Here is a 16,005-nt window from a genome sequence, read left to right as displayed (position 1 = left end):
AGAAATCAAAATCTTCAAATTTGACATACATTTGTTTTTAAACATTTCAGTTAAGAGTTTGTGCATACATGGAGTTCAACGATAACTGTTGCACTGAACTTAATTAATATTAATCCGAGGTGAATGCAATTCGTTGTTATAGCCTACAAAACATGGGTTACAAAGACTTATTCATCTTTACATATGACCTGCGTCGGATAGAAATCGACCTTATGTGAATAACTATCAATGCGTCTGTTTACCTTTTTCGGGTGGATTAAATCGAAAGTCTGTAATTGTTTGAAAACTAAAATGACAAAAAAAGACCCCTACAAAAAAAATCATCCTTAGTTTTATATTTGAGTGTTTATACATGTACATGCCTACGTACACTTGCTTCCGGTCAATTTCTATCCGTTGGAGCTCATGAATAAATGTTTTATGAAAAAGAAATAGACAATACATCAGCTGCATACAGGATTGAATATGAAAAAAAGCCACATCATTATTAATTTTATGAAATTGTAATCCTGGTTTCTATGATAAGCAGATTTACAACTGCTGGGCTGGTGCCACTGCTGGTTAATGATTACATCCAAGCACAGTAGTCTGCACTTATGTGTTGACCTAAATTATCATTAACTAGTATATAGTCATTAATATAAATGAACTGTTCACCAAATTCAAATGGGTAGGGAGTGCTAAGGATTTTCTATTCAATGCATATATTACCTTGGTGTTTACGGCAACACCTTATGGAAATTGTGTATCAATGCTTTCCAACTTTGAGCTAAATGTATCCTGTTTAACCTTTTTTATTAATCGTCACTTGTGAGTCTTTCGGAAACGACACGCGAATCTGATATAGAAAAAAGAAATTCTGAGTCTATTCACATTTAGGTTTCTATGTATGTTGGCGTTTGATTTCGTTGCTCTTCAATATTTATGTTGTTCCATTGTTTTCCGCTTGCAAAAAGTAAAATCACAAAAAAACTGAACTTAGAGGAAAATCAATTCGGAAAGTCCATAATCACATGGCTAAATCAAATAACAAAACGCACAAAAAACGAAGGGACCAGAACTGTCATATTCCTGACTTGGAATTTGTTTGTTACCCTCGGTTTTAGTTTGTAACCTTGAAGTATGTTCTGTTTTGATTTATAAAGCGATATACTATTTTTGCCTTTTTTCGTGTAAGACAAAATTTACAATACATGGTATATTTTAAATGAATCAAATATATACAGGAAATACAAATGAAAAAGTAACTTATAAATATATAATATTCATTCAAATTAATCTGTAAACTTGATCCTAATTGTAAACAAATCTTTTTTCTGGAGAAAAGATGAACATGATGAAAATAATTAATGTCATTGGTCAAAGGTTTCACTTTTGAAAACTAATTTTATTCTTCAAGTTTATTATCATTATTCTAAAATACATAGTAAGCGCATTCTTTATTTTAAAGATACACATTTTGTTAAAGATATAATCAAGAATGTTATTATTAGAACATTCTTTAAAATACAATCTGTCTTTCAAAGCAGGAAAAGCTAACTTTCACGAAGCAGGAGTTCCTGGTCCTTTTTTAGAATATGTTTATCCCCAGCTTTTGTTTTTACTTCGATTTGTATCTACTCAATTGATTTTAAAAAATGAATCTTAAACAGAAGCATGCTTATTCAATCAGTTTACGGCTTTGTATTCTGCAATAAAGTCCATTTGCATTTTGAGCCACCTTTTCTACCTCGCTACTAAAAAAATGTAAATTTATATATGGGCCCGATGAATACCAAGTTTTTATATTTTAATTAGAAATATACAGATCTGGTATAAAATTATGAATGGAAATGGGTAATGTGTAATGTGTAAAAGAGACAACAATCCGAACAGAAAGCAGAAACGAGCTGAAGGCCACAAATGTGTATTCAAGAGGCGGGTTTTAGCTGACAAATTGGATAACTGGCAACCAGAGACAAAATGATGATGTGAAAGAAAACTACTTGTAACTAAATGGCTTTAAACGATAAACTAAACACATACCATCTAAAAATAAGTCCCTTTTTATGCAAAGTTATGAAGAAATTCAGAAAATAACCAATGCCCAGAATTTGGCCAAACACAAAAAATGACAACCGTTTGATTACAAACTCCGGTCTGGTACAGACACATAGAATATGTCATGTTGATGAAACTCACTCTTCCATGTCATTTTACCATATACAGCAATGTAACAGAGAAATAAGACCTAACAAAACAAGTTATTAAAAATGGGTTGACTTATCAGACTGGCGCGAAGGCAGAAACAAATCTCTCCAAAAGACAAAAAGACAAAAATAACTACTATAAGAGTACACATAGTTTCGTGAATCTTAGTTAAATTCTAGGTTTATTACTTCTAATAAATAAATCATACATTCTTCAAACCAAATTGTCAATCATTAGTCTACAAAACAGTTTAATCTAAATTGATTTGGTGTTCATGAGTTGTATATGTAGGCACAAGTCATCCTAATTTCAAAGATAATTTGTAACCATATATATATATATCTAATAACCACACTTTTAAGTTTACTTTGGTTAAAATATATAGAAGTGTTTGTAATGGTCCGAATGTGTATTAAATTTGCGTTTGGGTGTTAAACATCTTCCTATCTTAAGTAAATATTTATTTTTAAGAAAACCTCCTATTCACAGAGCGTAACATGTATGTGTTTATCAGGTGCATTAGTCACTACTATACCTTTTTTTCTACAACCGTTGATTAATTATATAATGTTAACAATTTTCACATTTCTAAACTTTTTTGAGGGTATATTGTTCGAGTAAACAAAGACTATCAATAAATAAACAAATGAAAAAATACAAGGTACTAACCGAAAACATGCATAGTAGAGAATGTCTTATTTAGTTTTTCGTTACGTACTTTCACTAGATTTCCCGAGAGTTTATTACTGACCGACGCACATGTGTCAGGAAATGAAATTATTATAGAAGTAAACATCAATTTATCTTCAATTTGCAAATTATTCACAATAAGAAAATTAGTAACAGCGTACATTTCTATTAAACGAACAGAGTTGACCGGAATATAAAGATAGTGTTGCATGATACATATTTGAATTTTCCAATTGATATGTTATAATGTTGTTGATATGATGCTACAGTATGCTCAGATATTAAAGGCAATATTATTTGTTTTGAAGATGGCGATCACAGCGTTGTTTTCGGATGTGTTGTTGAAACGTTATCATTGAGAGCACGTGCAGTCATAGTTGATGTTATTTAAGAAACAATTGAGTATGAAAACAATGAATGTGTCAAAGAGATAACTTCCCAACCAAAGAGCAGAAAAAAGACCAAGAACTACTAACGGGTCTTCAACACAACGAGACAAATCTCTTCAGCTTGCCCCTTAACAGAAATGTGCGCTTATTCAACAAAAAATGAATTTCATACTAAACACCAAAAAATATAAATGAACCAAAATTTTAAAAACACCATACTTAACTTAAAAAAGCCAGCGGCTCCTGACTTGCGACAGGCTAACAAATCAGAGGGGTATCATGTTCTGTGATATTTCAATCCTCACATTATACCTCTAGCATATTTTCTCTTTTCTGCAAATGAGACTTCCAGAATCTTAAGAAACATCTATGTGATTCAATTGAATGAACATAAACTGAGAAAGGTTTTATGATTTTATAGAGACGTCTAGAATATTCATATATACAGACTAAATGATATAAAACAATTTGTGTCGAGACCCACAGCGGAGTAGTAAAACATTTCGTGCTCGGATTGTGTCAATAATTAGATCTGTAAATAGTCAGAAGAACTATACAGTACCGACAAACTATGCATCTATCGATTGCCTTCATTTTTATATCTTGATACGCGTCAGTATGATTACAGTAGAACACCAATAGATCAATGATTATACAATATTAAATGGCCTTGTATAAAACTAGTGCAAATAGTGTTTATTATTGCGTAACCTTGTTTTCCACAATCCACATTACCGTTCTTAATTTCATTTATTGGAGAAACTCGAAGATTTTGAACAACATTAATTACTACTATACGAAAAATAAATATCATTTTAGGAAATAAAAGAGTATTTAAAGTAAAAGGCCGATTACTTAAGAGATATGTGAATTTAAAAAATTAAAAGTATTTGATATCAATTCGAAAAAAAAAAAATATTTGAATTGATTGGTTTACTATACAGCACGTTTGCTTATACTTTCTTTAAAGCATACCCTTCATCATATCAAAACATTCATACATGTAGTACTCTTGAAATATATTTAGTACGCAGTGACCTTAATTATAACAATTTATGTTAGACATTAGGCAATCGTAAATTTAAAAGGGAAAAAAGAAAAAGAAAAAAACGTTAAGGAAGATAGTATTTAATGATTTTGTGAAAATCAATATTAATACACAAAATTATTTAACAATTTTTAATACAAAGGTTTTATAACTTCAAACATAGCAAATCGTTTTTCAAACGGTCACAACCTACATATTCCATATGAGCTAAATATTTGCAACAAAACGTATCTGTTATCAGAAGTATTAAATAATGTATTTTAGGAAATTAACAGACAAAAGGTTTGAAATTGCGTTTATAAAACAAAAGTACTACGGTTTTTGAATCTTTACTATCGGTTTGTCAAATAACTGTTATGTTTGACAACGCAGTTAGGAAAGATAATATTTTAAAAGATGTGTTTTATTGAGTCATTTCTTATCTTTGTATTCTTTCTATAATTGCTGTTACGCTCTTGACCTTTTGTATTTCTGATGAAGAATTACATAAACATGTACTTCACACATAGATACAATCAAATAGAACAGTCATGACACCTTTCATAAAAACTCAGCAAACGAAAATTAAAGGGAAAACATAGTACGAAGAAAAAAAGAAAAATATACAGTAGATAGTATTAAGTGATTTCTTTTTTATAAACATAATTTATACAAAAAGTCAACTGCTTAAGCAAAAGTTTAATGATATCAAACATAGCAAAACTGACAAAACCTACTTATGCCATATATTTGTATTAGGGATTTTCAACACAAAGTATCTGTTTCAGAAGCATTACATAAAATATGAATAGGAAGTTAACGGACAAAGGGTTTCAAACTGCGTTTTATTAGATTATATTCAACAACATGTGAAACGAATAAAAGTACTTCAGTTTTTAGATCGTTACCATCAGTTTATCCTTTGTCTGTTACGTTTGACAATGCAATTAGAAGAGATCAGATTTCAAAAGATGTGTTTTTATTGACATATTTCTTATCTTTGTATTTTTTTCTGGAATTGTTATTACGCTCTTCACCTTTTGTATGTCTACATTGAAATTACATCAAAATAAACTTCACACGTAGATACAATCAATTGGAACAGTCTAATGACACTTTTCTTAAAAACTCGGCAAAAACATATTTCCAGGGAAACCCCAGAAGAAATGTTGAAGGAAGATAGTGTTTTTTTTTAATAAATACACAAAATCATTAAACAACTGTTTAAGCAAAGTTTAATGACATCAAACATAACAAAAAGCCTTTCAATACTTATTAAAGGTACGAGGATTGTGATTTAGTACGCCAGACGTGCGTTTCATCCACATAAGACTCATCAGTGACGGTAAGATCAAAATAGTTACAAGAACAAAGTTGAAGCGCATTGAGGATCCAAAATTCCAAAAAGTTGTGCCAAATACGGCTAAGGTAATCTATTTCTCGGATAAGAAAATCCTTAGTTTTTTCGACAATTCAAAGTTTTTGTAAAAGGACACAACCTACTTATTACATATGTTTGAGGGATTTGCTGTGAGAGGCATTCCATACTATACATGCTTTATGAATAGGAATTCGCACACAAAAGGTTCAAAACTGCTTTTTTATTATCATAATAAACAACAACATGTATATTAGATAAAAGTACTTCATTTTCTTTTAATCCTAACTATCAGTTTATCATTTAAGTATTATGTTGAAAACACAATAAGGAGAGATGATATTTCAAAAGATGAGTTTTTATTGAGTCATTTTGTATCTTTGTATTCTTTCTAGAATTGCTGTTACGCTCGTGACCTTTTGTCCTATGTTAAATTACATACAAATGATCTTCACACATAGATAAAATCAAATAGAACAGTCATGACCCCTTTCTGGAAAACTCGGCAAAAGCAAATTTCAACAGAAACCAGTTGTACGAAGAAAAAGAAAAAAAATGTTTAAGGAAGAAAGTTAATAAATAAATTTTAAATACACAAAATCATTAAACAACTGTTTCGGCCAAAAATTAAAAAAAAGTTTAAGGAAGACCGCATTTACTGATTTTTGTAATAAATAAATAATGTATTACACACAAAATTATTTAACAACTGTTTAGACAAAGTTTTAATGTTATCAGACATAGCAAAAAAGCCTCTAAAAGTAACAAACCTACGTATTCAATATGTTTGAGGTATTTGCAACAAAAAGTATATGTTTGAAGAAGCATTACATATTATATGAAGAGAAATTTAACGAACAAAGGGTTTACCTGTTTTTTTATTGGATCATAACCTACAACACGTGTAATAAATAAAAGTACTATGGTTTATGGATCGTTACTATCGGTTTATCTTTTAACTATTATGTTGACAAGACAATTAGAAGAGATCATATTTCCAAAGATGTGATTTTATTGACATATTTCTTATCTCTTTATTCTTTATATACTGAGTGCCAATGAAAACGCAACACTTGGTTTTTCCAAAATAAAATTTATATTAGAAATGATAATCTTTCAAAATAAATTGTTCTTTAAAATCAACAATTCTAACAAAAGATCGATATCAAACAAAAATGTTTCATTGTCATCTTTCAGACGCTATAGGTAAACGAAACATCCAATGTAGAATCATCAACTCACAGTCCTAACAAAACATGTTACAACCCCGTTGTGCAGCGCAATCTCGACAGCGCCGTGAAATTGATCATCCCGGACGTTTAATGTGATCTCGGGGAATGCTGTTCCACTTGTCCCGCATATCAAACTCAAGCTGACTTTACGATATTGGTGGTGGTTTTCATCGTCTAAACCATCTCCAATCTGATGCAAAATTTGCTCGATCGGACCAAAATCGGGCGAAACACATGACTTTTGGCCAAGATTGGTGCCAAAAGTCTATGTAACCATTACTGACGGGTTTGGGTAACATTGAATGATTTTTGGTCTACAGAATTCAATATGTACGCCTTACGGCCATTTAGATGTCACTGAGGAAAGACTTTTGTGCTCTATAACAATTTCTGCGCAAATGGTGCTTTACTAAAATTGCTCCAAAGGATCTAACGTGACCACCATTGAACTCTCATGACCTTTGTACACCCATCAGAGTCAATATCGAATATGTTTAAGACCAAACGTATCGGTCTGGCTGAACGTTTCTTGCTTTTTGTACCCCGGGATGTCGCTTAACATTAAATTATCCATTTTGGTTGAATTTGTGGATGATTTGGGTTATTGTAGAGGCTACAACTTCAGTCTTCTCGTAATTGTATGCATCGAAAGGCTTCATTGGATCATGCTCAAAACTGCATGTCGCTGGTTGTCAAAAAGTCCTGGCATTTACTCAGATGTATATTGCAGTTTCCTTACGATAAGGGCGGGAAAATTCATGACATTAGCCAAGCTTTAAATGACAAAATCGTAAAAATTGTGCGTATGTTGAAAAGCGGTGAACTCGGATTATGTCCGTTCAAAGTAACCCTTACTTCGCATTTGTTCAAAAAATCACTCAACCGTAAAATTGTCGTCAATGGTCTTAAAAGTCATTTTAAACCAACTTTACAAAGTTTTAATATACATAAAATAAAATTATAAGATTTTTGTGAAAAACAAAAGTGTTGCGTTTTCATTGGCACTCAGTATATAATTGCTGTTACACCCTTGACCTTTTGTATGTCTTTATGGAAAATAACATTAAAATGAACTGTGCACATATCTAAAATCGAATAGAAAAGTGATGATGATAGAATAAAAAAGTGAGTTTACGACATTCAACTGTGTGATATATACTATATTTTCATATTCTAAAGAGCACATCTAAGTTTGAAATCTTTGAAATAAACTTGATTTCATTTTAATGTAATCGAGGATATGATTCTCTCAAAATGTTGCTACATGGTAAATATGATAAATTATAATCAATCACTAAATTTACCAATAGTTTTAAAAGAAATCTCCAAAGCCCTGTGTCTAGTCCTCACAATAAACTTGAAAACCCTACCGGTATACATCAATACAATGAATAAGGTGAACAGTCCAAACCCTTAAAAGTCGTTCGGTTGGAAATTCTTCTCTATAATTGTATATTTTATGACTGCTATTAGAGACAACGAGATAGGTATATTTTTATCACGAGAAACCGACAAAACCTATCCAATAGTATTGAAAGCTCCTCAGTAGCACCGGACAGTTCTTGAACAAAGAATAAAACGAATCATATTATCAGGCATTGGTATAACATACTATTTTACACTAAGGTTCCGGACAGATTTTTTTATCCCCTTCTTAATGACTATAAAGAAAAATGTCCACCAATTTGTGGGACAGAGTACAAAGTTAAGTACAAATGTAGTCAATACAACCGATGTTAATTGCTGCAAAAATTGAAGTTAGTGTGTCGCCTTATATTATTCCCTAACTGCTTGTTCTGAATTTTGTTAGTTCAACCAATCAAAACTAACCCACAACGTTTAAGAATTATAGATTGTTCAATTTTAACTCCACTCGATTATGCAATAATGTATACACTTGTAAATTCAGATATCTGTCGACTGTTTCTCGTTTTTTATGTCAAATTTAATTATCGGGAATTCAAGATGGCTTAATAATTTCGAAGACTCTTTGACAGAACTTGAATTGGAACTAGCACAATCTTTGGAATGTTCGGTTAAAACGCTTTACAAAAACAAAACCGACTTGTAACGATAAAAAGAAACAAAGGGTAAAACCAATGAAAAACGAAAAGAAAACACATTGAACTGTGTCTAACACAATCTCCATGTACGAGGAGCAGGTTTAAATTCCACGTCGGGTCTTAGAATTTGATGTAAGACCAGAAATATTTGTTATCCTAACAAACGTTAGTTTGAAATTTATGCAGGTAGTGTCAACATTTTTTGTCTCATACACTTATAAAGTAATAGAAAGTTCAGGTATTTGACAGCTAAATCATTACTAACATCTCGTTCTTGGTCTTAATTTATTAATCCATATCCTTCTGATATTTTTTTTTATGATTACAAGAACACTTAAAGATGTTCTTAGGTGATCCAGGGTAAAATTAAATAAATGAAGAATCAAAATTGAAACTTTAAGCTGGAAGAGTATTAATTAAGGATCAAAGTAAGCTAAAAATATTGATTAGTCATGGAGCTCCTTTTCGAAATATTTGATGTATAAAATATGGCGGGAAAAGGCAGACTCGGACTTTTGTTTATGTTTGCATTGATATTATTTGGGCTTCAAATCAAAAGTAAGAAAATCAAGAACTGGTTTAGTTTTGTCAAATGACCTTTTATGAGTTATTAAGTCTTGTGTTAAAAGGTAAATAGGTGGTATGGGGCAAAATATTTCACCTTGCATCGTAAGGAAAAAACACCAAGAAGTCTAACATTTAACACTTATTTCAAAACCTCACCTAGGTACATCATTATGTGTAGAATATATTATCGTAAAATCAATTAATCAATTCGAATAATGAATGAAAAACAAAATAACAGCAACAACAAAAAACAATGTTGTACCCTATAAATGATTAATCGGAAACAAATGTGTTGATTAGTCTTGTCTTCATCCGCTTAAACATTTATTTGTCGGATATTACAAATTGCATATTGTTAAGATATCAGTGATTACAATGCTCATTGTATTATGTTTACGGATGTTTATTTCCTTTATAAGGGATTAATAGATAGCTTTTTATTAAATGTTAAATTGAATAAAAAGTGAGGGAGATTGTCGAAAACACTGTGAAAGCTTACAAAAAATTGTCAGATTGTGTTTCGTATAGTTTTTTACCCAACAATCACGAAGAATATGTTTGTTCTAGTCAATCTATAGGATGAAAAAGTCTTTAAATAGATAATGAAATCATTAATTTTGAATAATTAAGATTGAAGTAGTTAACGATTTATAGGCAACAGACATCTTTAAATACTAAATTACTCTTCCAGTCATTTAGGTTTTTGTTAATTTGTAATCTACATATTTATCATAGACACTTTAATTGTTCTAAAATTGTAATAAGTAACGTTCAAAATCGAAAACACCTTTGTTAACTCTCTGCTTATTTTTATTATTGCTATATTATTTATTTTAACATATTTTGATTTTATATTTGAAGTATGTCTTTGTCGTTTGATCTTGTCATAAATATAATGTGTTTTATGAACTGAGAAAAACATAAAACTCAGTTTCTGCTTTGAACGACTTAACGTTGACCTATTCATTTAGAAAAGTAATTTTCTATCTTCAATTCATCATGTTAAACGTTTTCTGTCTCATTGGTGTAGTCAATTTTATTATCTTACTTAATCATGTAAGTACGAATAACAGTTTTGAAAATTGCTTGACATTACAATATCTACTGATGTTAGAATCAGGGCTTTTGGAATTCATTTTAAAGTGGGTGTGACTTGTTTTTCGTGATACTTTTGTATGTTCAGGTAAAATGTTATAGTTTCCTTTTTTAATTAAGTGTCAGAATTGGTAAGTGGCGTAACCCCGCCACGTTATTTATGTGTGTGCCTGTCTCAAGTCAGGAGCCTGTAATTCAGCGTTTGTCGTTTGTTTATGTGTTACATATTTGTTTTTCGTTCATATTTTATATAAATAAGGCCGTTAGTTTTCTCGTTTGAATTGTTTTACATTGTCTTATCGGGGCCTTTAATAGCTGACTTTGCGGTATGTGCTTTGCTCATTGTTGAAGGCCGTACGGTGACCTATAGTTGTTAATATATGTGTCATTATGGTCTCTTGTGGACAGTTGTCTCATTGGCAATCATACCACATCTTCTTTTTTAATAGTACTGGCTCTTCTGTAATATGCAGAATTAAACATGCGTTTTCCTAATTCTAAAGCAGCCCCTAAAGTTTGAATGTTGGGTAGCACCACAACGTAAAAAATTAACAAATCAGTTAAACAAAGTTGTAACGGCTTGTCGTTATGGGGTTCCACCCTTTCCTGCATAAATTGTATGGGTATATCCGTGGAGGACAACATCTATGTTACTCAACGATATTGATACGTCGGACTTAAAACAACTTGTTATCATAGATTTTGATAATTAGTGATATGAAAATTGGAACTAAATCATATTTTAATAATTCATAAGCAGAGTCTGGTATACATTTAAATCAAAAAGATATTGGATGTCAAATTCATGTTCACCGTTATGACTTTAATTTTAACATTTGAAACATACTAATTCGTATATCTTAATCATAAAAAAACTGAAATTAACAATAATATGCAGCATAGTTTCGTTAGTTTTTAAGCCTAAACGTCATCTTATCATATTGCGTTAACTTCAAACGACTGACCACGGTCAGCTAAGCGATATAAACATAAATGTAGAAATAAATAGATAGCAAACTAGTGCAATCAAACTTTTTTTGCGTCTGCTCAATTTCATAACATTCGCTAAACTTTTTGTTATTCATTGTTTTTACCTTGATACAAATGAGTTTTTGTGGATCGAATTGGCCAATCAAATGATTTACCTTTGTTATACTTTCAATGTGTATGCCCGATGAACAAATAACAATTGGAGTCACGTCATATCTATATTACTCAAAAGTATAGACTGTTATTCATACAGTTTTATGTATTTGATTTGTTCAAAAAGAAAATACAGGTTTACTAAAGGGACATAGGCTATTTCATTTTGTTGACTAAACTCGCATATTTGATGTGTAATCCCTTTCTGCCTATCGGATTAAATTGAAGGTCATATCAAAACGGATTCAAAAAGGTCGAATTATTGACTAGCAAGTAATTTATTAATCATCGATGTTTATTATAATTTTGATATATAACAAAACCTGACAGGCTGCGAAAAGCGAATTATTTTTTTACGCTTGTCATGTTCATAAATGAAATGAATCATATTTCTATGTACATCTCGTAGCAAGTGCCCTTTAAATATTGAAATATGATATTGAATTTAATAGCTGAAAGATGTGAATTACATTTTCTGACATAATAAATAAATACTTTACGTTTTTGTTTATCAAATAAAAACTTTGTACAATGTGCAGTTAAATTTTCTATTGTAAATAAAATTGCATAATAAACGAAGTTTATTATAATCTATTCAAACCCTTATGATTTATTAACAACTTAGTGAAACCCAACGAACCATAAAATATGTTTACACAAAAAAATTAACAGCTTCATACGAGATAGAACTTATCAGTGCTCCTTTCGAAAAATACACTTCTTTTACAGAAACTGTAATCAGAATGGACCTTTTTCTCCTATTAGATGCACGAATAATATGATTTAATACCTCTGCAAGACAAGAACTTGTACTCTTTTAATTGTTTTGTATTTAGTCTTTTGTAGACGAAACGCGCGCCTCGCGTATACATAGAATTTAGTCCTGGTATTGATGGTGAGTTTATTCAGTACTTGTGTAGTAAAAACAAATTAATCAGGTTCCATTTTGATTTTGCTTGTATCATGGTCTTGTTCAAGGAGTAGCATTTTTATTATAAGATCTAACATATTATATCTATATGTTTTAATACAAACTATTACCAACCTTTGACAATCATTTACATTTGAATTATGCCAATAACGTAAAAGTAAACATGCTGTTCTAAAAATTATAGAATTATATAATCTATGGCATATACAGATATGACGTATATAAATTATGAATTGGTCAATATTATAAGAATGGCCGTTTAATCAGAAAATGAAAATTTAATAACTTTTACTGTGACCACAGGTTGACAAATTAAACTACTTTAACTGTTCATTTACATTGATCAAGAGATTATAACGAAAAATCTTCACCCTTGTGAAGGAAATTTGTGTTATTGTATATGGTTTTAAAAGTACTTACAAATACACTGTCACTGTTTTGTATATATAGTTTAAGTTATTTAAGTTTTTAAGTAACACTACTGCAAGCAACAGCTTGCTCGATGAAAGCCACAGTACTCTCTTGATGTTAAGTAGATTGTACTATAAGAATACACAGACGATAAAACTCCTGCATTCTTCTATTATTATATATTTTCAAATTGATACAAATTACTAATTTTAAAACAATAATTGAACATCTTACCTCAAGCTTAGCGATAATGTTAGCCGGAGAAAGCAAGGAAGTCAAATACAAGTATTTTATTGTTAAAACATGTTATCCTATTACTATTTTTAAGGGTGAAATATTGTACTTAAACTAGTGCAGTAACACAATATCTTGTATTGTACTTTAAAAAAAAAATTTGTGTAAATTTTGCATAACTTGATATAGGGAGAAGATTTTTAAATATGCTTTAAAACACTTTATTAACGAGCAAATTGCATAACAGGAGACGCTCGACCTGACTGCATACCTTAATCCCGGCTTCAGTTTTTTTTGTTTGTGATTTGTATATTCTTGGTCGATTTATGATATTTGAACAACGGAAAAATATTGTAAACTAAATTTAAATGAAGCTAAGTAGGTTATTAACGACACCCCTGTGGTTTAATTAAATATTGTGTCCGCAAATATGTTCTCTCTAGATATAAAGTATAATAGAAATTAAAAAACAATTGTTTAGAATTTAAGGTCTTTCCATTCCAATTAAATTAAGATAGGAAAATGTTGATACAAACAATATGAAATAAACTTAAATTTAGAACATGACCTTGACCTTCGACCTTGAACTAATGTTTATTTGATTGGCCCAAAGTCCTCAAATCAAATGTTCCTAGGTCTCTATCACTTATAGTTTACCAGTTACAATTACATTTCACTTAATATTGAAAATACAAAAGGGGAAATAACTCTAGTACCATAGTCATATTAGTATAGTATTACTCAAACATTATGGGTGTGCACTTAAACTATAACCAAAGTAGGTTTAATAGCACGAGCTGAATGTGTTAGACTAGAATCTGCTGAGGTTTTCCGAATGATGTAGGTTTTTGTGCGCTTGTCACAAATTGCTATTGATTTTTTTGTGGAGGCATGTGGACATGTTATTTTTTGTGAAAAAACGTATTTATCATGTTTATAGCACACATATAACAAAATGAGAGGATTTGTCGAAAAGGTCCAGCTATATATTCAAATTAGTTAATTATCAGTGAGATTATACAACTGACTCTGTCAATAAGACAAACAGTCGTTAAACAAGGATATAATATTACTCTTTTAGATTTTTTACTCAACGAAATATGGTTCATAATAAAGACAAAGGATATTATTATATTACTAAATATTGTGTTTTTTTTTCTCATTGGCATAAGAAATTCTCGTTCATAAAACATTATATTCACTGCGAAAAAAATACAGCGTCTGTGTGTCTAAATTTAGATATTCCATAGCAACGTCAATGGCGTGAGATAACGCGTCGTGCAAATTCTCGTTATTTTTAAATATGACTTCTGATACAATCAGAACTTTGATTTTTTTTTATAAAAGTGTTGTTTTGTGCTTTGTTTGTTGATCTACAAGAGTCTTGTTTGCCTTTATGTAGATCTAAAAGGTGCTGCAAACACAAAAGGACAAATTTAAAAACATGTTCTAAAAAAAACATAAACTTTCACTAACCAGTTTTTTTTTTCAGAAACTGATTACCAAGACAAGAATATGGCAGTCGTTGTCAACTTGACCCGCTAATTGTTAGCGTTTGCGTTTGACTATTTCGTGGGCTTTCCTTTTTGAATTTGTATCGGAGTTCAGTATTTATGTTATACTTTTAAACATTGCTTAATCAGATTGATGATTAAACCAAAGAACTGCCGCAGTCAACAAAATAAAATATACGATATTTAAAGAACATTTTTGACTTATTTTGCCATATCTCATAGTTTATTGTCTTTCTCAGTTTTCTGCAAATAGACGCATTATCGCTTGGGGAACTTTTATTCTAAAAGAAATTCATCACATTTATAGTAATGAGTCTTATATAGGAATCCGTAGTTATATACGTTTTTTTTTTTATAAAAAGTACTTTGGTCAACCCTTTTATATCCCAATAATATTTTCAAAATAACTTAGCTTCGAACTATAAAATACGTAGAATATGATTTTTGTTTGTTTTAATCGTTAATAAAAGTAATATAATGAAATAATAATTAGTTTTTAGCAACCAGTTTGTTTCAATTTTGTCAAAATAAGCAAAATAACGTTGCTAATGAATAACATTGCAAATGAATATTTCTACTTCATGGAATCCGAATTTATGTGACTTCCTATTTAAGGGAGTTCACTTTTCAGTTTCAAAATATTCAACTTTTCAAACAATAGTTTATAGAGTTAGGGGATATAAAAAGGAATCCAAAGTGACAGCAAATAAAAATTATAGATCACCGTGCTTGCTTTCGAGATATTAGCCATTGAAATTTTGGCGGGAAAATATTCTCTCTTGACTTTTCATATCTTTATCATTGACAAGTTAAAGTTCTCAAAAACTAATTAAAATTTGATAAGACTTTTACAGATGGCTTATCATTAAACATGTAAAAGATTAACAAAAAGAAAAATGAGGGTTACCGGGATTTTTTTTTTCGAGCATTCAAATAGATAAAACAAGATAATTCCGCAAATTTTACAAAAAAATCAAAACAAAACAAGTCAGCTTTCTTAAGGTGGCTCGAAAGTCTTCCTCCATCTTGGATTTCGAAGTAGCAGATAACAATTCGTTAGATCGTTAATGTGCAAATTTCGAGAGAAGTATGTAATGTTTTATTTCTCATATTAACTGCTGTTATTTCATAAAAAAAAAAA

General features: G+C 30.3%; 1 protein-coding gene across 2 annotated transcripts in view; it reads right to left on the bottom strand.

Moving 5' to 3' along the window:
• Nucleotides 1–16,005, bottom strand: part of LOC134694808 (cardioacceleratory peptide receptor-like) — a 139,684-nt gene that overhangs the window by 103,667 nt on the left and 20,012 nt on the right. Inside the window, exon 1 of one of the 2 annotated variants that reach the window (XM_063555871.1) lies at nt 13,351–13,397. The exons of the other annotated variant lie outside the window; for it this stretch is intronic. The gene's annotated coding sequence lies outside the window, so the exon portion shown is untranslated. Of the gene's footprint in view, nt 1–13,350; nt 13,398–16,005 lie in introns of those variants that run through there. 2 annotated transcript variants of the gene reach the window in all.

This window comes from Mytilus trossulus, chromosome 13 (assembly GCF_036588685.1).
Source record: "Mytilus trossulus isolate FHL-02 chromosome 13, PNRI_Mtr1.1.1.hap1, whole genome shotgun sequence".
Classification (NCBI taxonomy): Eukaryota; Metazoa; Mollusca; class Bivalvia; order Mytilida; family Mytilidae; genus Mytilus; species Mytilus trossulus.
Note: the sequence above shows the minus strand (reverse complement) of the source record. Positions and strands in the feature narration are given on the sequence as shown.